General features: G+C 44.6%; 1 protein-coding gene across 1 annotated transcript in view; it reads left to right on the top strand.

Moving 5' to 3' along the window:
• Positions 1–24,581, top strand: part of TENM4 (teneurin transmembrane protein 4) — a 1,747,045-nt gene that overhangs the window by 1,215,089 nt on the left and 507,375 nt on the right. Inside the window, exon 6 of the mRNA XM_043528206.1 lies at positions 9,896–9,979. The gene's annotated coding sequence lies outside the window, so the exon portion shown is untranslated. The remainder of the gene's footprint in view (positions 1–9,895; positions 9,980–24,581) is intronic.

The following is a 24,581-nucleotide window of genomic DNA, read 5'->3' as shown; positions in this document are numbered from 1 at the left end:
CCAATGAAGTAAATGGCAAAACTCCCATTGACTTCACTGGGGTCAGGATTTCAGTCCTAAGCTCTATTTCTGACTCTGCCACTCATTTGCTGTCCTCCTGTAAACTCCTCTGTGTTTCAGTTTCCCTAACCGCAAAAAACTGGGGATGGCGATTATCCTCCTTTGGAAAGCATTTTAACACCTTTGAATAAAATATCAGCACTAGATAAATGCAAATTATTATTACCTCCGTTTAATGCCCTTAGCTAAAGAAAACGCCTTTAGCTAAAGAAAACTTATGCTTTATTGTTGGGGGAACTTGTGTAAAAGACCTGAAACATTACAGAAAAAAAATCAAAATAACAATTATAACAACATCTGTTCCACAGTAGAGCGCATGTTCCCTTCATATCGTGGAGGATTTCTAGGCACTGCAGCAAGTTAGAGTTTCTTAACAAGATATTTTTGGTGTAAAGTATTAATGAGACAGAAGAAAATGTTTTTCAGTTAGGAGATGAACCCATAGTAAAGTGGTTTTTTTTTTTTTCCACACACAAAGCAATAGCTGGTTGTTGATCCAGGAGCCAAAAAGTGATCTTTTTTTTTCAAAATAGGCCAGGAAAATGTTTATTTTGGAGACACCCACTGCACAAAAGACATATTTGAAAGTGTGAACTTGGTGATATGGATTATGAGAGCTTCAAAGCAAACTTGCAGTAAGCCCTAAAGAAAGGTTTTATGTGCGCCGCAAAGCAGGCTTTCTAAACTGCTTAGCAAGCCTTGATCCGATGGGTATGTTAATTTTAAAGTATGCAAGAATATGACCAACTACAATTAAAGGGAGAAACCATTGACAAGAGTACGTTTTTGGTTGAATCACTTCGGGAACCTGATTTCAAGATCTAGACTCAGGGGGCCGCATTCACCCAGCTGTAGCAACTCCATCAATTTGGTTGCACTTGTGCCTGCTTAGCCAGTGGCAATTTAGTTCTAGTCTCTCTACGGTTAGTTGGCAGAGTCTGGTCATGCTATAGAAGGTACACTCTGAATTCTTACAGGATGGTAAAACGAGCTTTCTCATGTCTCTGAACAGCACCACTTACTAGCCAGTCCTGAATGGGGTCATTAATGAAGCACTGCTTAGCGTGAGGCTAGTCATGGTGTCAGTAGGATCCTAGCTAGCAGGAGAAAGTGTGGCTATGTTTTAGAATATAGGGCCTGAATGAGGCACCTTTGTACTGCTCTGGCCGTATATGCAAATATAACTTAGCCTACCAAAGTGGTGTCAAGGGGACCTTATATAAATGGGAATCTGACCCATTATGTATAAATACGGATCTTTGCGTCCAAATTTTTTGCATAATGTATCCATTTGTCTTGCAGTTATTTGTGATGTGTGGGGAGGATGGTGTGTACATGCCCCTTGGACCTCATGGGGCAGAAGGGGAACAATACTCTGAAGGATGTCAAACTGTGATACAGTAACCACTAGCAGAAGCATGTTACACAGCTGGCGCCTCTCAGGGGGTGGGGGATGGTCAGGAGAATTCCCTGCATCCAGTTTCCAGAAGTTCAATTTTTCATATGAGGTTATTGTGTGGTGAGAAAAATGATGTAATTCTTAATGGGTATATTCATGTAAGCAGGGTGTCTTTCCCAACCTGCTCTACAAACACACTGTTTAAAGTCCAAACTCAACTGCTACCCCTTTCATGTGATAAAAACAAACAGCCAGAAAATACCACTACGATAAGATACCATAAAGAAAAGTTCTCCAGGGTTGGCTGCTTCTAGGGTTCCTCCCTCAGAAATGCTAGCTCACAGACTAGATCCCTTCTCTCTTTCATGAACCATTCTCCTCTCCCTTCTTTCCAGCTGGGATAAGGAGCCCTCAGATGAGGGAGCAAGTCCACAGAGCCCCACGCTGCACAACCTTTCCCAGCACAATCAGCATCTATCAGTGGGGGTTTTCAGGCAATCCCTGTCAGCCTATTACAGCTGGGTTGCAAAGGAGCTCCTGGTAGTTATCAAAGTACTATCCTATTCTCTCTAGCTATTTCAAGAAGCATTGATTGTGTGGATCATGGTGATGATGTTGATAATTGTAATACATTTGTTTTGCTGATGTAAAAGTGACTGTTAGTTTGTGGCAGAAAACGGCTAGGCTAAAGCCAGTAAGTATTTCTCTACACTGTGTTGGATGGATTTAAAAGGCAGAATGTGCATAGCTGAAGTGTGCTGTGGCAGTGAACAGAACCCATTCATTGAAAAGGAATATGCTGACTTAAGGAAAGAGGTTCTTTGACTTCACTGTACCTTGAGAGAATCTCCTCGGCTCTAATTTGCTCCTACTTGGAGCATAGCTGTGATCTCTGAATTTATCAGCCATGTCTTTCCCTTCTTCCACAGGGGGACAATATAATGAGTGTTTTTACTGGGAGAAGCCCTAAATCTGGGGAATGCTTTGCAGCCTGGTCCTGTACATGTTGTCACTACTCCTTGCAGTGCTCAGTTTAGCAATCACATTACACAGCTAATCTGTGGGAATCACTTAGAGCAGTGTTTCCCAAACTTGGGATACCGCTTGTTCAGGAAAAGCCCCTGGCGGGCCAGGCCAGTTTGTTTACCTGCCGCGTCCGCAGGTGCAGCCGATCGCAGCTCCCACTGGCCATGGTTCGCCACTGCAGGCGAATGGGGGCTGCGGGAAGCAGCGTGGGGCCTGCGGATGCGGCAGGTAAACAAACCGGCCCGGCCCGCCAGGGGCTTTCCCTGAACAAGCGGTGTCCCAAGTTTTGGAAACACTGACTTAGAGCATAGAAATAACCTAAAATAACAGCAATTATTTATTATTACAAAAAAAAACAATTCAGCTTTGTGAACGAGCCCCCCAGTTCATCAGTCTATATCTGCATTAAAGCACTTTAAATACATACTTACTTTAAGGCATATGCTTTTGTGTCGTTGACTTCAATAGGACTTCAGCACATGCTTAAAGGGAAGTAGGTGCTTAATGATTTTGCTGGGGCGGGATGGAGTTAAGCCTCCCCTCCCGCAGGAGCCGCAGGGACGTGGTGCCGGCCGCTTCCGGGAGTGGCGCTGGGCCGGGGCAGAAAATGTGCTGAAATGCTTTGCTGAACAGAGTGAACTTTAGTGCTGGCTCAACAAGTGTAAGGACTAAGGCCAAAATATTCATACTTGCGGGCCTAAAGTTAGTCTCCTAAATCCATATTTAGGCCCTGCGTAGAAGTGGCCTGATTCTCAAAAGTGCTGAGGACCAGCAGCTGTCACGGAAGTCAGCAAGTATCGGGGGTAGCCGGGTTAGTCTGTATCCACAAAAACAACAAGGAGTCTTCTTATCCACAAGATGTGTGTGGTCTGGTGAGCAGAAGGAGTGTAGACCCTATCCCCAGTGTGTCTCAGTCTTTGCTTGTGGAGAGGAGACCTCTTGTAGACATGTGAAAACGGATCGGTCTCCAAATCCTTGGCCCCCTTACCATGGCTGCTGAGGAGCGGGCAACCTATGGCCCACGGGCCAGATCCGGCCTGTCAGGGCTTTGGATCTGGCCTGCGGGATTGCCACACCCGTGGCTCTGCGGGCATCCCTGCGGCCCCTTGGGGGCGGTGGGGCAGAGGCCTCCGCATGCTGCCCTCGCCTGTGGGTACCTCCCCCGAAGCTCCCATTGGCCGTGGTTCCCCGTTCCCAGCCAATGGGAGCTTTGTGGGAGGTACCCACAGGCGAGGGCAGTGCATGGAGCCCTCTGCCTCCCCTCCCCCAGGAGCCCCAGGGACGTGGTGCTGGCCGCTTCCGGGAGCGGCGCGGGGCCAGGGCAGGCAGGCAGGGAGCCTGCCCTGGCCCCGGTGCACACCACTGCCACCCCGGAGCCAGTGGCGCCGGGTCAGAGCCCGCAACCTGAACCCCTCCCCGAGCCCTCTCCTGCACTCCGCACCCCTCCCTGTTCCCCAACCCCCTGCTCTGAGCCCCCTGCCACACTCCACACCCCTCCTGCACCCCTGCTCTGAGCTCCCCACCCGGATGATACCACTTTGTGTTAATAGAGACATGGAAGTCTAGCAGTGACTACCTCTGTAAGCCATTTCCAATATTCTGTACTATCTAGTCTCCCTCAGTCACAGCTTGAATAGAGATGCTTTTGGAAATATTTCGTTAAATATTTAGTCTGGATTAAAGAGCAGAGCTGGCAAGGAATTACCCTCCCTTTGGTGTGATCCCTGACGCAGGACACACTGTTTTCAAAACACTGATAATGAAACCATTTATATTTTTGGATGCTCTGCAGGGTACAATGCAGTAAGTCAAAATAAATCATGGCATAATACATCTGTTACAAATGAAAGCCAATGCACCAAATGTCAAGGTTGCTTGTTTTGATTTATCAATGACAATTACCAGCCTTGGTAAGAATATTTGTGAAACAAATGGTAATGATTAGAGAAATGCTGGTTGATTGATTTGTAGTCATTTCACGCAATCTGTCAGAGACTGGGAGATGGGCAGGGGTCATACCTAGCGGTTGGAGCAAGTGTCAGTTCACAGAGCCAAGAGTCAGAACCAGGTTACCTGGAGTGAGGCAAGGCTGGGGCCAAGCAAGAGCTATTGCAGCCACAGGCAAATGCTTAGAGAAGCCACCAGCTGTTACTGGGCTTAAGAGCTGGTCTCTGCTGATTCTTCCCACCAGTCAGGCAGCCTACTACAGGCCAGCTGTGCTCCTTAGGTTGCCTAGAGACTGGATCTGCTGCAGGTCCTGATTCCTGGCACAACCAGTGCATATGTGCAATGGATTAGATGTTCTGTAGTTGGTGAACAGTAAGGACTATTTAGGGCTAGCTCAATCTCGCTCAGTAAGGTACTACTCAGTGTGTGTGTAAAGGTGATAGGATCTGTCCCTTTTTAGTGGAGAAACATCAAATCAAGTTTCCCCCTATTTTAAAATTTCCAATTAATTTGGTACTCCTGATAGATGGGAAATACCATGTGTTTGAAGTCCCATAGCTGCAGAACAGCTACAGCATGTAGGACTCCATGGTGCAGATGTTCACTCTGCAAACACCCCTTTCCAATATGCTTCACTTCTGACCTGATGGAAACCACCTCTGTGATGAGATGGCCCACTGATGCATAAAGATGTTAAATGACATGCCCAGAGTCACAGAGGAAGTCTGTGGCAGAGCACTGAATTGAAACCAGATTGCCTGAGTCCCAATCCACTTCCTTAACCACAGGCCATTCTTCCTGCTGTCCAATAGGACATAAGTGGGTACCTGTTGGAAAATAAATCTTCAATGCAGGATCACTTTTAAATTCATCCATCCTTGTAAAAGCTTTCTTCACTGCATAGAATGTGTTAATCAGGTTCAAAGTATTATTACCGTCTTGTCAACAGCCACTAGTTAAAAAGCCTCATGAAAATGAGGTAGAAATTCATAGGGGAACAACTTCAAAAGTCATGCAAAATTAGTTTTCGATAAGGTTTTGGGGAGCTTATCATATGCTGTATAATGATTTATGACAATTTGAATCTCACTGTTTCTGTAATTAATATTGCTGGATGCTTCCTATTCAGAGGGATGTTAATCATAATAATGCAAATGGAAGTATTATTGCTGCTATGCATCAGCCTTCATATTTCAAATTGAGCCAAAGGTTCAATATTCAGCAGCCTTCTCTATGGAGCATTCACATTGTATGGGTAGATGAATGTGCGCCAAAGGTAAAATAACTGAATTAATATGAGCCAGAAGAATGTGTCTGGCTCATAGCTTCCCATTTTGCTGTAAGGTCCTGATTGTTCAGGCTTTTTAAACCCCAAATAAATTATTGCAATACATTTGCTAATTATGTTATACTGAAGTGCTATGTAGTATTAAATTGCAGCAGTGATGGATTTAGATGAAGTTTCTTATGCTTATTTTTAGTGATTCAAAGAGAGTTCAGCTCTAGCTAGGCCTCATTTGCAAGTTTAGAGGAAAAAGACATGCATAATCATTTCCCCATTTGGGTGGTGATATTGTTCGTAAATGTGGTGTCCTATGTGTCTTTCAATGCTTAGTGTGTTATTGAAGAGGGCAGATGCTATTACAATTCAGATTAATTGTGGTTGTGTTTAAAAAAATTCATTTGTGAAATTGGGTTCTGCAAACACCCTCTAATAGTATTCAGGCACTGCTCTTTTTAATTCTCTCCATGCTCTGTTATTCTCTCTCTTAACCCATGATTTCTTTTTCTGTCATAGTTGATGCTTCTTGAAATGGCTGGTTCTTTTTTTGGCTTGCATGGGTTTTTTTCCCTGCTGGTTCTTATTAAGCTGCATGTGATCTTGGAGTTTCCAAGAATATTTCAGAGCTGATTAAGAAGCTTCAGTTAACATTTCTGCAAGAATACAACCAAACATAAAAAGATTGCTGTAGAAATTTAATTCTCAGCCTTTTGCCCTGTACCTGAAAGGACATTTTTCTGTAGTCACTGTTAGGGGCCACACCCACCCCATGATTTCTAAGGTTATCCTGCATCCTCTCAAATGCTTCTTCTCTCGTAGTATCAGCACAACATGATGCTGTCACCATGGACAGTAAGTGTTCCTGATTCGTGTAAGTGTGAACTCTTACACACTGCTGGCTGGTGGAGAGAGGTAGTATCTAAGACTGTATCTTAGGACTTACAAGACCCAGGTTCAAGTCTACGTGCTGCCACAAATATCCTCTGTGGTGTTGGGCAAGTTCCTCAAGTCTAGATTAACGAAAGCATTTAAGCACCACTTACGCTCTCCAAAGGACTGGTCAATTTCTGCATGAATCTAAATCCCCATAGGTGCCCACTCACCTGGGATTTGGGAGACCTGAGTCTAAATCTCCATTGTGCCTGATTTGGAGCAGGGTTTGGGAACCCTGCTCTCTCAAGTGAGTGCCCAAACCACCAGGCCAGAGAGTCAATCTTTCACTTTTTCTCTCTGCAGCCCAGTGAATATTTAATTATTTTTAAAGAGTAGAACAGCTCCAACAGGAGATGCTGTGAGAGACCCACTCCGGAATAGCCAATAGTCCCATGGTTACAGCACACTCCTATAAAGTGGGAGTTCTGGGTTCAAGTCCCTGCTCCAAATCAGGCAGAGTGAGGATTTAAAAACAGGTCACCTACTTCCCAGCAGAGCATCCTGACCACTGAGCCATTCGCTATAATGGGTTGGGGAGTGTCGCTCTGGTTTTCCATGAGGAAGGGCTGACCAGGCATTGGTGCCTAACTCCAGGAGAGGGCTCATGACTGAGAATTGCAAGCAAAGATAGGTGCCTCCCTAGCCCAGATCAATGGGAGTTAGGACCCAGATCCACGGTGTCCAAATCCTGTCTCTTTCCTCAGGATTTCCTACTGGCTAACTTAGGCAGCTCCTCTCTCTACTTGCTGGCTTCTGAGAATCCTCTCTTCGATACAAAACTCTCTCCATACAGGTTTCAGAGTAGCAGCCGTGTTAGTCTGTATTAGCAAAAAGAAAAGGAGTACTAGTGGCACCTTAGAGACTAACCAGTTTATTTGAGCATAAGCTTTCGTGAGCTACAGCTCACTTCATCGGATGCATCTCTCCATACAATGCATGGGAAGCCTGTGTGTCAGAGCTGGGGCTCTGTATTTCACTGGGCTGTGAGGTGCCTAAGAATTGGGCATTGCCTGATCTATAGATTATGAATAAGAACTTCTAGTTATCACTTCAAGGGTAGACAGGTTCTTGTCCCCAAATCAGACTCAGTATTATTAAGATTATTATATAGTTGGGAACCCCGATGTTCACAGGTGCAACACTCACACTATAGGAACTCTTCTATATTTACAAATAAATAATTTATTAATATATTTAGCAAAGTCACACACACTCTAACCTAGCAAGGTAGATAGAGATAATACAGAAAGTACATCTGAATATCCATACTCACACCATCCCTTGCAGAACAATGTGAAATGTTAGCCATTATCTTCCTCATCAAAATCACCTTCCTCATTTTCACCAGTGACCATCATTCTGACTCCTCCCGAGGGCTACATCTCTCTCCTCCTGCCCACAGGCTGGGATGCCACTTTTATAATATGTTACACTGATGTTATCTATGTCTAATGCATATTCAGTAGGAGTTTCTTGCCTCTTATTTGTATTTCCTCCCCTTACCATTGTTGAGGTGTCCTTCGACAGGTTAGTATATTTATGATTCACCCCATTATCATATACGTCAATGTGTTGCCATGGCACTCTTGTGGTCGGATGTTCCATCCAAAACCTTCCAGAAGCTTGTATTAGTTTATGTTTCTGTGGTTGGCTGATGTCATTATGAACAAAATTCCCACCTATACTCTACTTCCAGTTCCCCAAAACTTATGGGTTACCTAAATTTATCTAGGCCAAAGTTCCTAGGCCTCAAGCCTTATGCTAACTGATGAAGCTAGTGTCTTACATGATGCAGGCCTGTAGGTTCCTTGCATTACTGCTAACTATAATAAAGCAGAATATAATACAAAGCAGTGAATTTAACAGAGGTAAGCTGGCCCACCAGGCTACAAGCACCTCACTTCCACATTTGTACAATGGGGATAATAACATTTTCTTTCCGCAGATTGGTATTGTGAGGATCAACACATTAAAAATATAGAGGCTTTCAGATACTATGGTGATGGAGCTCATATAAATACATTAGATACTCTGCTTCTGACAAAGGAGAGAGCTCAGTTGATCGCAGCTCCTTTTATCATCAAGATCGCTCAGTGGGGCATTCTTGTGACGAATGGCCTCTTCTACTTTTGTTTCTGCTCTTCTGAAATGAGCACCAAAGATAGAGGAGATCTCAAGATTAATTCAGATTGCGTTAGATAGAGACCCTGCAATGATGTTGATTAAAAACCATCTGAAGAGACACAAACAAAGGCTAATAATACATGAAAATGTATCGGATTGTGGGAGAAGTAATGCTAAATGCACCCAACCAACAAAAGGGACGGATAACTTAGGAAGGAGAAATGTTGAAAGAGAACTCAGGATATGTAAGCTGGAGGAGAGCGCAGGAGGGAGTAGGAGAACCATTTCAGTGCGCCTTGGGTGGTCAGAGAGTCATGGACACTAAGTTTGCAGTGTGATATGGCAACATAAAAAGGCCAGTGCAGTTTTGGTCTGTGTATTGCAGGGGCATTTTGTCACAGATAAGGGATGTGAAAGCTTGTCTGTCTTGATCTGGTGCCACATACTTGGAATATTACACTTGGTTTGGGGCACCTTGTTACCAGCAAAGACTGCTCCAGGGGAGACAAAATTTACAAAGATGAAATGAGTGTAACCAGTAAGGAGGGAGTGGAATTACTTAGTGGGTAAATAGGGATCTAACTCAGTGAATGGAATTGGATTAAAAAGGTTTGATTAGGCTGAATATAAGAAAAAAAAATCTTCCAAAGAGGGAGAACTATTAACCTCTGAAATTGTCTTCTAAGGGAAGGAATGGTGACAACATTGCTTTTAGGACACAGGCTGGAGCCAACACTGGGTACTTTACAGAACTGTCCTCCATTGGCCGTGGAATGGGATGGACTGGATGGTCTAACTGATCTTTTCCATGTTTAATGTGTGTGATCCTTTAAGAAAAGGTCTGCTCTTAACCCTTGGTTTGCCACATAACATATTAACTGCCGGGGAACAATGGACTTCATGTTGTGTGCCTGACAATCACGTTATTTACTTCTTAACAAAAACATTCAATCTAGTGTAATCCCAGCAGCAATGTTCATATCAAGCAGTTGTGTTAGCAAAGGAGACTGGAATTATGTGACTCAGGTGGCTCATAAGTAGCTATTTCTAATTCTTGGTTTGTATAGGATTAAGATTATTTTTTTTAATGACCAATTTCTTTTTCTGTGTACATGTTTCAACAGGTAGACTGAGTTTAACACATGTCCAGGTTAAAATTGCATTCTTCAAGGAGTATTTGATGGGTTATTCCTAGATACTTCAAAAAGGTAAATTAAAAAGTGAGTGTTGTTCATTTATTTTGGGGGAGGAGGTGGGTTATTACAATGTGTGACTGTTTAAAATCAAATAATGCTATTTAATTGTAATGTTTCTCATTTTCTGGTGATAGGGTTAGGGTTAACAAATGCCTCTGATCAGAAAAGGGGGAAACATGAGCAGTTTTGCTACTTTCTCTTGGATCCGTCTATAAACTGATGAAAAGAGGAACACTATTTTATAAGCTTTGTAGTGAATGGGTCAAATCCAGAAGCCCTTCTTCAATGTCAGTCCTTACTCAGGCAAAAATGCCACTGACTTGAATGGAATTTTGGCTGAGTAAATAGGAAGTAAAAATTAAGTAAAGTCTTTAGATTTGGGCCCAATCCTGTTTCTAAATTCTAAGTCTGTCAAGTCCTCAGTATCGCCTGGCGTTCAGCATCTCACAGGAAATGCTCAGTAGGTTGCAGGATTGGGCCGTTAGGTCATCTTGTTCCTCCTCATGCGCTGTCAGTGTGCTTCCAACTGTACAAATGCCAGGCTGTACAAATGGAGTACTTCGCTCTCCATGCCTCTGCAATCCTTGGACTCTATGGGAAAAATCCTGGGCCATTGAATCAGGGGAAATTCCAATTGACTTCCATGGGGCCAGGCAGGCACGCTCGCTCACTCTCTCCCCATTATTTACAGTTTGGAAACACTTTGAATTGGGATGGGGGCCCTATCGTGCGAGGCGCTGTACACAAGCAAAATGCAAAGACAGTCCCTAACCCAAATACCTCAAAATCTAAATAATCGTGAAAGGCCTCTCCCCTGAGACTGTCAGCAAAGGTGTTAGTTCTGGTCACGGCATATGACACAATTCCAGTCAGAATTATACTGAAGGCACCCACACATTTAACCAACAATGGTAACAACTTGAGGAGGCTGCTGGCCTTATCCAGATAAGACCCCATAACTGAGAGGTGTAAGGCTCTGTACCACGTTAATGCCTTGTGCCATCCAGTCCCCTTGACAGCTATTAAAGTCAGATTTGTCAGTGCTAGCTAAATATAAGTGGATGAGATGGCCACACTAGACTGTTTCATATCTTGTGTCTTTGGAAACCACACTCTCAGCGATAGTAGTTCCTTTGACCTTCACAGTGTACCAGACAGCATTGGGGAGGAGGAGCTCTGAAGTACTTAACATACTTTCTGTGAGTCCGTCTGATGAGAGAAGGATCCTTTGAGAAGAAGGATGGTCTTAGAGTTGAGACCCTAAAGTGGGACTCAGGAGAGCTGGGTTTAGTTCTTGACCCTGTTACTAAGTTCCTACCTGGGCAAGTCAATCAGTGTCTCTGTGCCTCAAGTGGGGATTATAATACTTCCTTTCACTGTTTCTCAGTTTTGTCTATTTAGGTGGTAAGACCTTTACAGCAGGAACTGTCTCTCGCTATGTATATGTACAGCATCTAACACAATAGGATTCTGATCTTGGTTAAGGCCTCTAGGTGCTTCTATAATACAAATGATAAATAAACAATCACCTAAATCTGCAGAGTCTCTGTTGGACCGATAAATGGGAAGACCAAAATACCTATAAATAAAAAAATACAAGTATGGGGTGTAGGGGGTAGTTGTAATATAAAGTGACGTTCAAATGAAACTGACTTAAAGATATAATGGGAACGATGAGCGAACACCAGTGTTTTAATCACCAGCGCAGTATAGCTATTGAACATAAATAACAGGCGGCTGTCTCACAGAACTGATCACTTACACTGGTAGATTATGGCCAGGATTGTTTATTATTTATTCATTCTTTGGGGAGGCACCACTTTCTGGTATAAGGAATTCATTTGTTTCCCTCTGTAATAACACTGATCACAATGATTTAATTCGGCACTCAGAGGCTGTCTTCTATATATATATATTCGCGTGTCTAGCCCACTGAAATGAATTATAAAACATCATGGGTCATAGATTACGGGGAAGCCCATTGGCTAGGAAAAGTTGAAGCCAGGTATCTCCTGCCTCTTAGAAGTGCAGTTCAGTTCCAGAAAGCCAATGTCCGTGAAGGATCTAAATGGAGAGGTAACAATTATCAGAAAAACAAGGAGTTTTAGTTTCTATCCATGATGCAGAAAATGTAACAGCGTAACCAGGCAGCAGACTATAGAAAACTGAATGGGGGAAAAAATCTTTAAAAACCATGCAAGCTTTAAGTTAACATTTCCTAAGTTCTTTTGGGCAGGGAACATTACATAAGCTATATTTGCAAGCACTGTGTAAATCATAGAATCATAGAATATCAGGGTTGGAAGGGACCTCAGGAGGTCATCTAGTCCAACCCCCTGCTCAAAGCAGGACCAATTCCCAACTAAATTATCCCAGCCAGGGCTTTGTCACGCCTGACCTTAAAAACTTCTAAGGAAGGAGATTCCACCACCTCCCTAGGTAACGCATTCCAGTGTTTCACCACCCTCCTAGTGAAAAAGTTTTTCCTAATATCCAACCTAAACCTCCCCCACTGCAACTTGAGACCATTACTCCTTGTTCTGTCATCAGCTACCACGGAGAACAGTCTAGATTCATCCTCTTTGGAACCCCCTTTCAGGTAGTTGAAAGCAACTATCAAATCCCCCCTCATTCTTCTCTTCCGCAGACTACAATCCCAGTTCCCTCAGCCTCTCCTCATAAGTCATGTGTTCCAGTCCCCTAATCATTTTTGTTGCCCTCCGCTGGACATTTTCCAATTTTTCCACATCCTTCTTTTAGTGTGGGGCCCAAACCTGGACACAGTACTCCAGATGAGGCCTCATCAGTGTCGAATAGAGGGGAACGATCACGTCCCTCGATCTGCTGGCAATGCCCCTACTTATACATCCCAAAATGCCATTGGCCTTTTTGGTAACAAGGGCATACTGTTAACTAATATCCAGCTTCTCGTCCACTGTAACCCCTAGGTCCTTTTCTGCAGAACTGCTGCCTAGCCATTCGGTCCCTAGTCTGTAGCGGTGCATGGGATTCTTCCGTCCTCAGGGCACTTCCTCAGAGTGGGTTTGTACTGTTGACAAATTCCTATTTTTAAATATAATCTGAATGTTTCAAACAGAACAGAGAGGGATGCTAGCCACCCACTATATCTAACCACATATTTATTTACTGATCCGTTAACGCTGGTAGCCAATTTGATTAGTAAAACTTTGATTAAATGACCAGTGCTAGGCTAGGCCCTAATTTTGCATGTGCTGTGGTTAGTGAGAAGACTGCTGCTGTCTTCACTGGAAGCAGGATTAGATCCTTCAAGTTGTGCTGTTGTCCTCTATAAATAGGTTCACTCACCACAGGACCACCTCTTTGTGCCCAGATGTGGTGTCGCGACTCTCTGCCCCTATGATGCTCCAGCCAACGTTGCTCCATTGCTACAGTGTCTCTCTTCCCCCAGGTCACACTTTAGCCCACCTCTCCCAGGATAACTGAGAGTCCAACCCAGTATAGTCCAGTGATCTTACGGCAGGTCTTCTGTCTGTCTCTGGGCTCCATGGGCCTTACACCTGTAACTTTAGTGTCCTCGTGGCCAAGATGGAATCTGCTCTGCAGGCAGCTCTGGCCGAGAGAAGGTGCACGCAGGAACGCAGCAGGGAAAGTCCCTTCCAGCCCAGGGGCACCTGTTCTAACCCCCCCACAGAGTGAACACGCACCCCCCCACACACCCACCACCCAGAAGAGTACAATGAATATAGGAAAGGGAAATATTTATTCACAGAGGGATGAGAGGGGAAAAACAACAGGGGGAAATATGGGGGGAGCGGTGAAACAGGGTTGCATTCAACACAAGGCCTCACAGGCCCACTGGTACCACAGTCTGAAAGGGCAGACACCAAGCAATGAGTCCAGGAGTCCTGGGCAGAGTTCCAGTCTGTTGATGAGTCTTGGGTGGTCCTGGTCGTCTTCAGCACCAGTACACTTTCCCCAACAAACCTCTCCGGCACCCTCTTCTGCTGCTCTCTGCAAAGCCACACAGAGCGACCACCTCCCCACTTAGCTACCTACAACCTTCCTCCTTTTTCCCAGTGCAGAGTCACCAGCCCCAGGACTCACAGCCCCATGCAGCTCTGGGCACCAGTGATACTAGGTCCAACTGCAGTCTGTTATTCTCAGGTGATTCCTCCCTGGCACAGTGCTTCTCCTGGGTCCTGTTCTGGGGTAGCTCCGATCCTTTGCTCTGTCCTTCCCAGGCTTCAGGCAGGTTCTTGGCTGCTTCATTCTGTGAGGGCCTGCTTGCTGAAGCTCTTCTGTCCCGACTAGAAACACACCCTCTTGCTCTCCCCTCTCTTTCTGCTCCCCCTCCCTCCCCAACAGCACCTCCTCCTTCTGGAACAATCAGCACTGCCCCCCCCCCCCCCGGAAAAAGATTTAAAGGTCCATGTTCTGTGAACCCCAAGGGGGTTACAGACCTCTTCCCTCAGGGGCTTCCCCCGCCCCTCTGATGGCTGATACAGGAACCCTGGCCCACCCTCTAATCTGGGTTCCAGCCCAGGGACCCTGTTGCTGGTAGCGAAGGTCTGCTCCCTCGTATACTTTGCTGCCTCCCTGGACTGCTTCCTATCTCTTCTGTCCCCCAGAGAGAGACTGTAGACTCTCCCTGCAGACCCCTCTACTCTCAACTTCTTAACTTGATGTTAACCAGCCTGCTCCTGCCCTGCTGGGCTACATGATCAGTTAAGTCTGGATCTCTCTCCAGGTATAGCCAGACAACATTAATTGGGCTTGCAGCCCCTTGAAGGCCCGTGTGGGGTACACATCCCATCACACCTTGTAGCACACACTGATGAGTAGCAGGCAAAGTCTGATCAATGATCTCCCGTGGGGCTGGCTGGCTCCCTGAAGTCTCCCACAAGGGAAACTGCAGACATCTCCCCACATTATCTCCTGCTGGGGAGTGGAGACAACTGCCCCTCCAGTCCTTCTGGCTGGGGAGACTTGCTTCCTAGCTCTCTGCTTGCTTCTTCCAAATATCACCATCCCAAGAGGATGCCTCTCTCAACACGAGCCAAAGGCAAGAGGTACTGACGAGTCCATTCTGCTAGCCAACAAAGAGCTGGTGGGAGGAAATCTTTGTTCACTGGGTCTTTATAGTTGTCAAGACTTTAGCACATAAAAACGTGTAAAGATAGTGTGACAAAGTCAGTCCTGACAGAGATATAAGTGTGGTACATTTGTTCTGAAACAGTCAAAGAGCCCTAGAATGCTGAACGTCTTATTCCCTGTAAGCTGTGAAAGGGTTACCTCAGGTTAACTAGAGATACCTGAGGCCAGTTAAGGGCTGCCTTTGACCTTTAAAAACCCCTCTTCTGGTGAAACAGAGGAGGGGAAAGATGAGATACAAGCAGCAGCAAGGAAAGGCTTCCCCTAGGTGGAAGGCTGTGGGCCCTCCCTATAGGGAAAGAAACTAAGTTAACAGCTGCTTGGGGATGGACTAGCAACTAGGAGCCAGTGTAGCAGAGTAACATCCTGGAGAGGGGTCAGGGAGAAAGTATTTCTGTTTGCATTGTGAGTTTGGGGTTGGTTTGTTTTGCTTAAGAGAACTTCTTGGGCCTACCCTGAGGCCCATCATATAACTAGGACAAATAAAACCAGAGTGAAAAACCTTCTGCAGTCAGACCGATTTACTCCACGCCTTCACCACCCAAGGGAGAAATGCTGAGCCCAGCGAGGGGAAGGAGGTACTCTGCCGCAACAGTAAAATGAATAGAAGTTGTCTCCAGGGGCAACTGTAGTAAAAAGAAAAATGTCTTTGGGTAAATAGGGTTCCCTCCATGGTGCATTTTGGCCAAAATGTTCACACTTGGGTGTCGAAGGTTAAGGAACTAAATGGAAGTAGCCTGATTTTTCGATGTGCTCCTGTGGATGTCAGCCGGAGTTGTTGTACACCTCTGAAAATCAGGCCACTTTTATTAAGGATCCAAAATATGGATTTAGCTGCTTAAAGTTAGGCGCTTACCTTTGAAAGTGTTGGACATTGCTCTTAGCCTTTCCACCACATATCATGCCACAATCTTTGGAATGGATTTCCTTCTTGGGTAATATTTTACTGTCATTGGAAGCAACGAGTATTTATTCTGTTTATAGCTACCTGTTTTAAGAGAATTTTGCTCTCATCTGGTGGCAACTAGATTTATTTGGTTTTGTGGTACTGATGTTAGATTTAAGTAGGTTCTTTTAGCTTCATTTGCCTTTGTCTTGCTAAAATAAGGTAGAAACTGCTACTGGCTGGCTAGGAATTTTTTACGCCTTATCACTTTTGTTCTCCATCTTCCCACACACACCCCCCACCTGGTTCCCACCTTTGTTTGTCTCATCCACTTGTCATTGTCTTTTTACATTGTAAGCTCTTTGGGATAGGATATGTTTGTACAGCCACTAGCACATTCGGGTCCTGATCTCCTTCAGCCTTCAGCCGTTACAGCAATATAAACAAGAATAGAAAACTGTGTTCTCTTCCCAGGCACCTTGCCTTGATCCAACATTTGAAGAGATATTGTTAAAACAATGTTCTATTTTTTATAGTCAGTATGTCAGCCAGTGTTAGTTAAGCATTAATTAATAGTGCTTCTTTCTGTGAAGGTCTTGGCCATCATTTCTCCACAATAACTCCTGCTGTTTGGCTCAAGACTATTTAGCGAAGACTGAAATAAGCTTGTCTTCTTGACTACTAAGGTCTCTCTCTCTCTCTCTCTTTTTTTGCTATCAACTAGATCAGTCTCCATATTCCTTTCCATCCCCTTGAAGAAATTGACAAAATGATGGGAATGATGTAACTGATCATTTGATAAAACAGTATAAAAACCAGAAGGAAAAAAGGAGAGAAAAAAATCTTATTTGTATGTTGTCGGTCAATCACTTCCTTGCTGTTCAGGTTTCTAAGTAAATTTCAGTGCTATCTCCTGGACACATCAGATTTTGTTTTTCTTTTACCACTTTGTGGTAAGCCTCTTTTAATATAAGTTTTCTTCTCTCCTGTTATGACAGGGAAAGTATGTGATTTCACACCCTGCAATAACTGATATGACAGTGAGGCTGGGGCAAAGATCCAGTGGTTACACTGTTTAGAAAAAGAAAGAACTGCATCTTAGAGTGTAGGTAATAGACTTTCCACATTAAACCATGTTAATAAATGCACTGGCAGTGTCCAAGTGGAACCTTCACTTCAGAGTAACATTTACCTTGCCTCCCATTAGGCTTAATAATACACTGCACTTCCATATCACTTTCCCTCTGAGGATCTCAGAATGTTTGGTGAACATTCATAAGTTAAGCCTCACAAACACCTTGGTGAAATAGGGAAACATTACTATCCCAATTTCACAAATTATGATACTGTGGCACAGGTGCCCAAGGTCACATGTGAAGCCTGTAACAGAACCGACACTATAACTCCGTTTTCCGTACTCCTGTCCTTTGCTTTAGCCAAAAAATCTTTACTGGTGGGCTATACCTTTAAGAGACCTGATAGTGGCCCACACTAGAAAGTGAAGCTGGCATTGTAGTGATGGCTAGTAGTCACCAGATACCAGGGTGATGAGCACACTGTAAATAGATAGAGACACAGCTGTTGTACCCCTTCCCCATTCCCTTTCTTGCTCTCATATTCAGTATTGTGTAGCTGTTTTCCACGGGATACCCATGTGTAACTCCTGTCAGCATTGTAGCATGCTCACAGGGCAGAGTCAAGTCTGAACTCCATTGTAACGTAGCCAAAGATAATGTTTGTTTATGTTTCTAAATGCAGACTGAGAACCAGTAGTTCTTTCTCGTTCTCTACTTCTGATTGACTAATGCAGCCCCTGATGCCTTGTGCGACCCCCAAAGGGACTCTGCAAGTCCTGGCTTGTAATAGGCAGTCTTGGAGCATGGATCGCTGACTTCATTATGGGTCTCAGCAGGAGCGATGTGTGTGCAACCAGGAAAGATTTTGATCCCTTTTTGCTTTTGCCTGTCTGTGTGAAGGCAAACACATCCTTGTCATGATGGAGCATTTCAAATGCTCTTATCTGTCACAGGCTAGACTTGATTTAATTTTGAGCTCTAATTAGATGTTGACTGATGGTGTGTGGGGGGGAATATGCTTTGGGGCAGGTGAGCATCGGTGACCAATGAGAGCCTAAAATGTTTCACTACAAAGGAGATTGGGCTTTTTGATTTAATATTAATGATAGTTTTTAATGTGTATGTGACTCTGTTCTAGACTAGGCTGTTGGGGGCATGTACTTTCTATGTGTTCTGTTGCCTGTGTTAAGGAGCATGTCCTCACTCAATATTATTTGGTAAAATAGTTGGAAATATAGGGCAATTTCGGGGGGATAATAGAGGTGTTCATTTTAAATGCAGAGGATCAATATTCAAACGTAATGAAGGTAAGATGTAAAATCTGTCGCTACCTGCTTTAGGATGGGCCTTCTTGGCCACAGTCTAACAAAACATTTAAGCACGTGTTTAAATTTAAGCATGTGAGTACTTCTGATGATTTAATTGGGATTACTCGCATGCTTAGAGTTAAGCATAGGATTAAATGAGACCACAGTCTATCTTGCTGACCAATATTGTCTTATTGTTTCCTTATACTCCTGCCTCTCTTTGTCTGTATCCATCTGTTTCATCTTGTCCTGTACTTAGATTGTGACCTTTTTGAGTCAGTGACTGTCTGTTTGTTCTGTGTTTGCACAGCGCCCAACGCAATAGGGTCATGGTCCATGAATGAGACTCCTAAGTGTTACGACAAGACAAATAAATAATAAATCAAATGATGATTTAAAAAAAAGGCTGGAACGAGGAGGCTAACCCTAAATCAGCTAAGGTCAATTGCACATTGAGGTCGATGGAACCACTCACCTGCTTAAATTCTTTGCTGGGTTGGGGCCCAGAGGGATGTTATATTTAATGGATAACAGATATAGTGAGAATTGCACTTGCACGGGTGTAAATGGAGAATAACACCGCTGAATGCAGTGGTGTTACCTTGTTTTAAAACTGGTCTATAAAAATCATGACTGGTGTGAAGAAAGTAAATCAGGAAGTGTTATTTACTCCTTCTCATAACACAAGAACTAGGGGTCACCAAACAAATGAAATTAATAGGCAGCAGGTTTAAAACAAACAAAAGGAAATATTTCTTCACACAGCGCAGTCAACCTGTGGAACTGTTTGCCAGAGGATGTTGCGAAGGCCAAGACTATAACAGGATTCAAAAAAGAACTAGATGAATTCATGGAGAATAGGTCCATCAGTGGCTATTAGCCAGGTTGGGCAGGGATGGGTGACAGGGGATGGATCACTTGATGGTTACCTGTTCTGTTCATTCCCTCGGGGGCACCTGGCATTGGCCATTGTCGGAAGACAGGATATGGGGCTAGATGAACCTTTGGTCTGACCTAGTATGGCTGTTCTTATGGGGAGCTGTGGGGAGCCACGGACCCTCCACCTGGCCTGGTCAGAAGCCCTGAGGGCGGGGACATAGGCCGGGGGCTGCTCTTGGGGGCCACTCACCCCGCTGCGGTTTCCTGCTTGGCCGGGGGCAGGGCCTTGGGGGGAAGAGGAGGGGTAGGGGTGAGGCCACATTAGGGCCAGGGGCCCCTGGCCCCCCACTTTTGGGTAGGCTCCGCCACTCCTGGTGTCAGAGAAGAACCAGGTCCATTGTTTTAATATTTTTGTCGAATTGGTAGGGATGGACAATCTGATTCGGCTACAGAAAGAGCCACACTGAACTCAAATTTAACCCAAACTTAAAAAAAAAGATGGATAGGTTTTAAAGAAATTAATAATAATCTCACATCGCAGTACTTCCTAGTTCCAGACAGACCCCAAAAAGCCAAGGAACATGAGGGAGCCTAATTAGAAGCGGGATATGCCAGACATCACCGTGAGATCTGCAGCCCCATTCTGCAGATTCTCAAGGCTTGATAAGTACTGATCTGAACTGAAGTCTGCCCACCACCATAAAGCGATTCTCAAACTGTGGGTCAGGACCCCAAAGTCAGTCGTGACCCTGTTTTAATGGGGTCATCAGGGCTGGTTTTAGTCTTGCTGGGGCCTGGGGCCAAATCCAAACTGGAGCCCACCAGCCGGGGCTGCAGCTGAAGCCCAGCCCCACTGCCCAAGGCAGTGGAGCTCAGGCTTTGGCCCCCCGCTTGGGGTGGAGGGGCTTGGGTGGGCTCAGGCTTCATTCAGTCCTCCCTCTCCCAGGGTCATGCAGTAATTTTTGTTGTCAGAAGGGGGCGCAGTGCAATGAACTTTGAGAACCGCTGAGTTAGAACAATTAGTTTTCCAGAAGAATCATTAGCAATCACGAAAGCTTATGCTCAAGTAAATTTGTTAGTCTCTAAGGTGCCACAAGTCCTCCTTTTCTTTTTGCGGATACAGACTAACACGGCTGCTACTCTGAAACCTGAGTGAGGACTATAATCTGCATTGTCAGAACTCAAATTCTTTTGGAGTAAGTCTAGACCTGTACATCTTCCAGTGCAAGGTGAAAATGCATTAAAAGCCTTTGTTACTCCAGTGTTTGAATCTCAAGCAAGAAACTCACCACTTTCTCATCGCTCAGTGAAAGGTGAAGCTAGATGTTTAGGAGACATTTCTACTTCCTAGAAAGTTTGTTTTCCTTTCAGTCTCACTGAGGATAGTAGAATGCTGGCAGTCTTGGAAGTAGCTTTATACTCAGAGGTGATAAATTCTGCCTATTGCCACAGCTACTTAGTACATAAGGCTCATATTGTGCACAGATTATGCACAGGCCCGTGTTTGAGTAATGCAGAGTTGCAGTACCCCAAGTGGAGTTCCAGGTGGGGCTTCTCCTCATTGGGTTTCAGGGTATACAGGTGGGGTGTGCTTGCTCTTAGAGTATAGGTACAGAAGTTATACTTAGGATGGGGCAACAATGAGGGGAAAGACTCTTTGGATCTTCCTTTACGTACCAGGTCATTGGGTTAGTCAGAGACTGTCCATAAACATTTGAAAATAAAGTATCAGGACTTATTTTACCTTTTTTTACCTTTATTTTTATCTTTTAACGACTTGACATTTTCTAATGTCAAAGGCATATAGCAACTAAAGCAAAGCCTCAACAAATACCCATTCCCTATGCTTGACTTTAACATTTCATAGCGTGTGCGGCCAGAGAGGACCGTTAGATCCTCCAGTCTGACCTTCTGTTTGTCTACCTCACCATGTATGCTGAAGTCTGTCTTCCTGTGGGTTTCAGCGTTGCAACGAGGAATCGGAAATCGGCTCATTTTCCCTAGTTACTTGGCAAGCAGCTCTTGTAATTTTAACCTGTTGGCAAACGCTACAACTGTACACAGATGAAATTGTGTATTTTCACATTTAAATACATTTAAATAATTTCCACACTCCTCCTCCCTGTTTGAAACTCCTTGATTAACCAATTTTCTGGTGTGTCATCACATTTAACCCACAGTCGGGAGTTCTCAGCATTTGGGAATAAACCAGTTGGTGGGGGTGTGGGTGTTTTCCCCACTGACAATTATCCTGCTTATTCCCATCATCACACAGGGGCTTTTATTGTTCCAGCAGCAGCCAGCATCTGTGATGGATTCCAGCTGGCAACTGTAGAGATGACAGTCTCTTGTGCCTCTCATTCATTGTGACCCACTGTTGTGCTGTGGCAGAAGCAGAGATTAAATGTGCAACAGTATCATTGTTAAGCCCCAACAGTAACTTTCTTCAGTGACAGTAGCCAGCCTTGCAGGCGTGGGAGCAGGGACAAAAGGGAATCCACATCAGGGATGCTGAAGAGCTAAGAGCATCTTAGAACCCGTCCACAGGCAAAGCTGGCACGTTTAGCTCAGACAGGCGGGGGTGGGGGCCGGGGTAGGGATGGGCCACTGAAAAAGCAGCAAGTTGAGACATGAGATACTCGCTCACTGCACTATATTCACCCTCCTTCCCAGAGCTATTGGAGGGGTTTTCCCTTCAGCAACCCACTCCCCCAAAGCCCCATCCTCCAATGCGTTTGTCTTGACTAGGATAAAGAATATTTACTAATTACAATAGCTATAGTTATGCATCTTGATTTAGAAACTAACTGAATTAATAAGGCCCATGCAATGAGTGTATAATTGAATATATTAAGAATTTTAACATTCAGAACTACTGTTCTGGTGCACCTTCAATTTTCCATGGATATGGAATTTAAAAGGAGACTATTCTGCAGTCTGGCTGGCTGTGCTGGGTTTTCCTTCACTAAAATACAGCTCAGTTGTGCCCATAAGACATAGGGATGAAGCAACAAAATACCCCAAGAACAGAGGAAAGGTTTGTTTTCTCACCCATTTTTCAATGCCTGCGATTACCTCCTGGGAGAAGACAACAGAGGATTTAGGTGGGACAGATACTGCTTTGTGATTACTGGACTTGTAGAAGTGATAAGATTCATAAGTGCTTCCTGCCACATGCACAGTCTTGGGGGCTGCTGATGAGCAATGATGAGTGGGAGAGCAAATGTTTGCTAACTTAGGGCTGGCTCCCTACCGTCTGATGCGGAAGGCATGTAGATCTCTGTTTGAAGTCTGTATTAGCTCTCTGTGTGCATAACTGGAGACAGAATCTGTAAGACACACAGTAAAGTTCTCCTTTTTAAAAAAACTCAACTAAAATACTGTGACCTTTGACCTAATTGGAACTATCCTTGGGTGTAGAAGGTCCACTTCGACTTAGACATAATGGGGAACCAGTGCTGGGTGGTCAAGTACTAGCCTGGCAGAAACATACTGCGACAGTGTAGTAGTTGAGAAAGGGAGGAGGTACTGGAAATATCTGAGAAATGGTAGCTGTGAGAGCTAGTCTGAGATACGGTCACATAAAAGAGCTAGAGTTAGGGTGAGTCTGGTGTTCGTCAGGCACTTGTATGATTTTTGTGATAGATTCTGGTACGAAGATAGACGTTTAAAGTTCCTGCTCTTTCTGTGGCTATGGGTCAAATCCTGAAGCCCTTAGGTAGCTCTCAGTCCTTACTGCAACAAAACTCCCAAAGCGGCAATTGGCAGAGTAGAAAACGGATTGTGATTCTCAGAGTCCTGGTTGGGTTCCTGATTCCCCATGGCTCCAGGAGGGGATGTAATCTACCCAAGCCTATTTGCTGATTTAGCTTTTTTCCTGCCCTCGTGCAGCTCTGGTGTGTAGGCCAGCAGATTTGGAAAGAGGCTGGGCAAAGGTTCCATCCACCTGCATGGGAGGGGGACAGCTAGCCTGATAGCAGCTACTTTCCCACCCACAAAGTCTCTGGCAATGCAGGCAGCTTTCCCCTCACTTTCCTGGGTCTCTTTATCTCTCTTTACTGCCCTATCACAGGCACTTCGCAGGGCTCACAACTGCGCCCTAAATGGCCTCATTGGGAATTTTCCCTGAGTAAGGACAGTTCAAAGATTTGGGCCATGTTTAGACACCTTTAACGTGCAGGCTGATTTTCAGAAGTGCCAAACACCCACAAATCCCAGTTCTATCCATGGCAGCTGCGGCTGTTCCACCCCTTTGAAAATCAGGACATTTAGATTTTGCTGCCAAAATATGGATTTAAGAGGCAAACTCTGAGCACTAGGTCTTCAAAACCTTGGCCTGGACCCTTAGGAAGTTTTCATGTCACTGTAATATCTAGGCACCGTGGGAACCTTAGGAGAATTGTCTCATCTGATCTGTGGTTTCTTGAGGTAGACTGAACTTCTTCTGGTTACAGACACATCAGTGTTTTTCCCTCTTCATCCCTGCCTGCCTCAGGTCCCCCAATTATTTTCTTCAGCCTGGGTTTGAGGCTCAGGTCAGTTACTCCTTAGCGAGAGGAGATATTTGGAGTGTCGTCTGGAGAGCCAGGTCACACATTTAAAAAACAGTCCACTTTAGCTGGGCCACTTGTGTTGCCTTCATTTTCTTTATGTTCTTTACACGAATTTTCATAAGAAAAGGTAGCGGGGCCCTCTAGACTAATAACACTTCTCCTTTCTGTGCTTTTCTGTCAGACATGGCTACTAACGGCAAAAAGGGAGATAATTGTGCTTTAATTGGGCTCTGCTTGTTCAATGGGGGGAGCCTGCCTTTTGGTTCCCATGGCCTTCCAGATAAGTTTCCAGCATAATGCCAATTAAGAGAGAAATAAAGAATATGCAAAGCAGATGACAACTGCTGCTTACCAGGAATCACTCTTTTGTGACTAAAACAATGGGGGCCTTCAGTTGAGGGTGCCTTTTGCTGCTGCTGCCTGCCTGGTTCTCTGTCGGCATTTTGCATAGGATTTGCCACTGAATGGGCTAAGCCTGGAAAGTGTAAGGATGAAGCAAAAGCAGGAGACTTGCACATGTGTGCACTCACCGCAGAGCAGAAAGGAAAGCCAAATTAACTTCTCTCTCCCCCTGGGTCTCTTCTCTCTATTTATTTTATTTTAAAGGGATCGAGGTGAGTTTTTTTTTATTCTTTGCATTTTTTTTCTTTCTCCCTGTTTGTTGGTTTTGAGGGTAATTATTCACCGGGATTTTTTCAGCTGTCACATATAACAAAAGGTAATCCAGCCTCTTGCCTCTCCCCCACCAACTCCTTTCTCTTCAACAAATGTGGCCTTTGT

The sequence above is a fragment of the Chelonia mydas genome, chromosome 1 (assembly GCF_015237465.2).
Source record: "Chelonia mydas isolate rCheMyd1 chromosome 1, rCheMyd1.pri.v2, whole genome shotgun sequence".
Lineage (NCBI taxonomy): Eukaryota > Metazoa > Chordata > Testudines > Cheloniidae > Chelonia > Chelonia mydas.
Note: the sequence above shows the minus strand (reverse complement) of the source record. Positions and strands in the feature narration are given on the sequence as shown.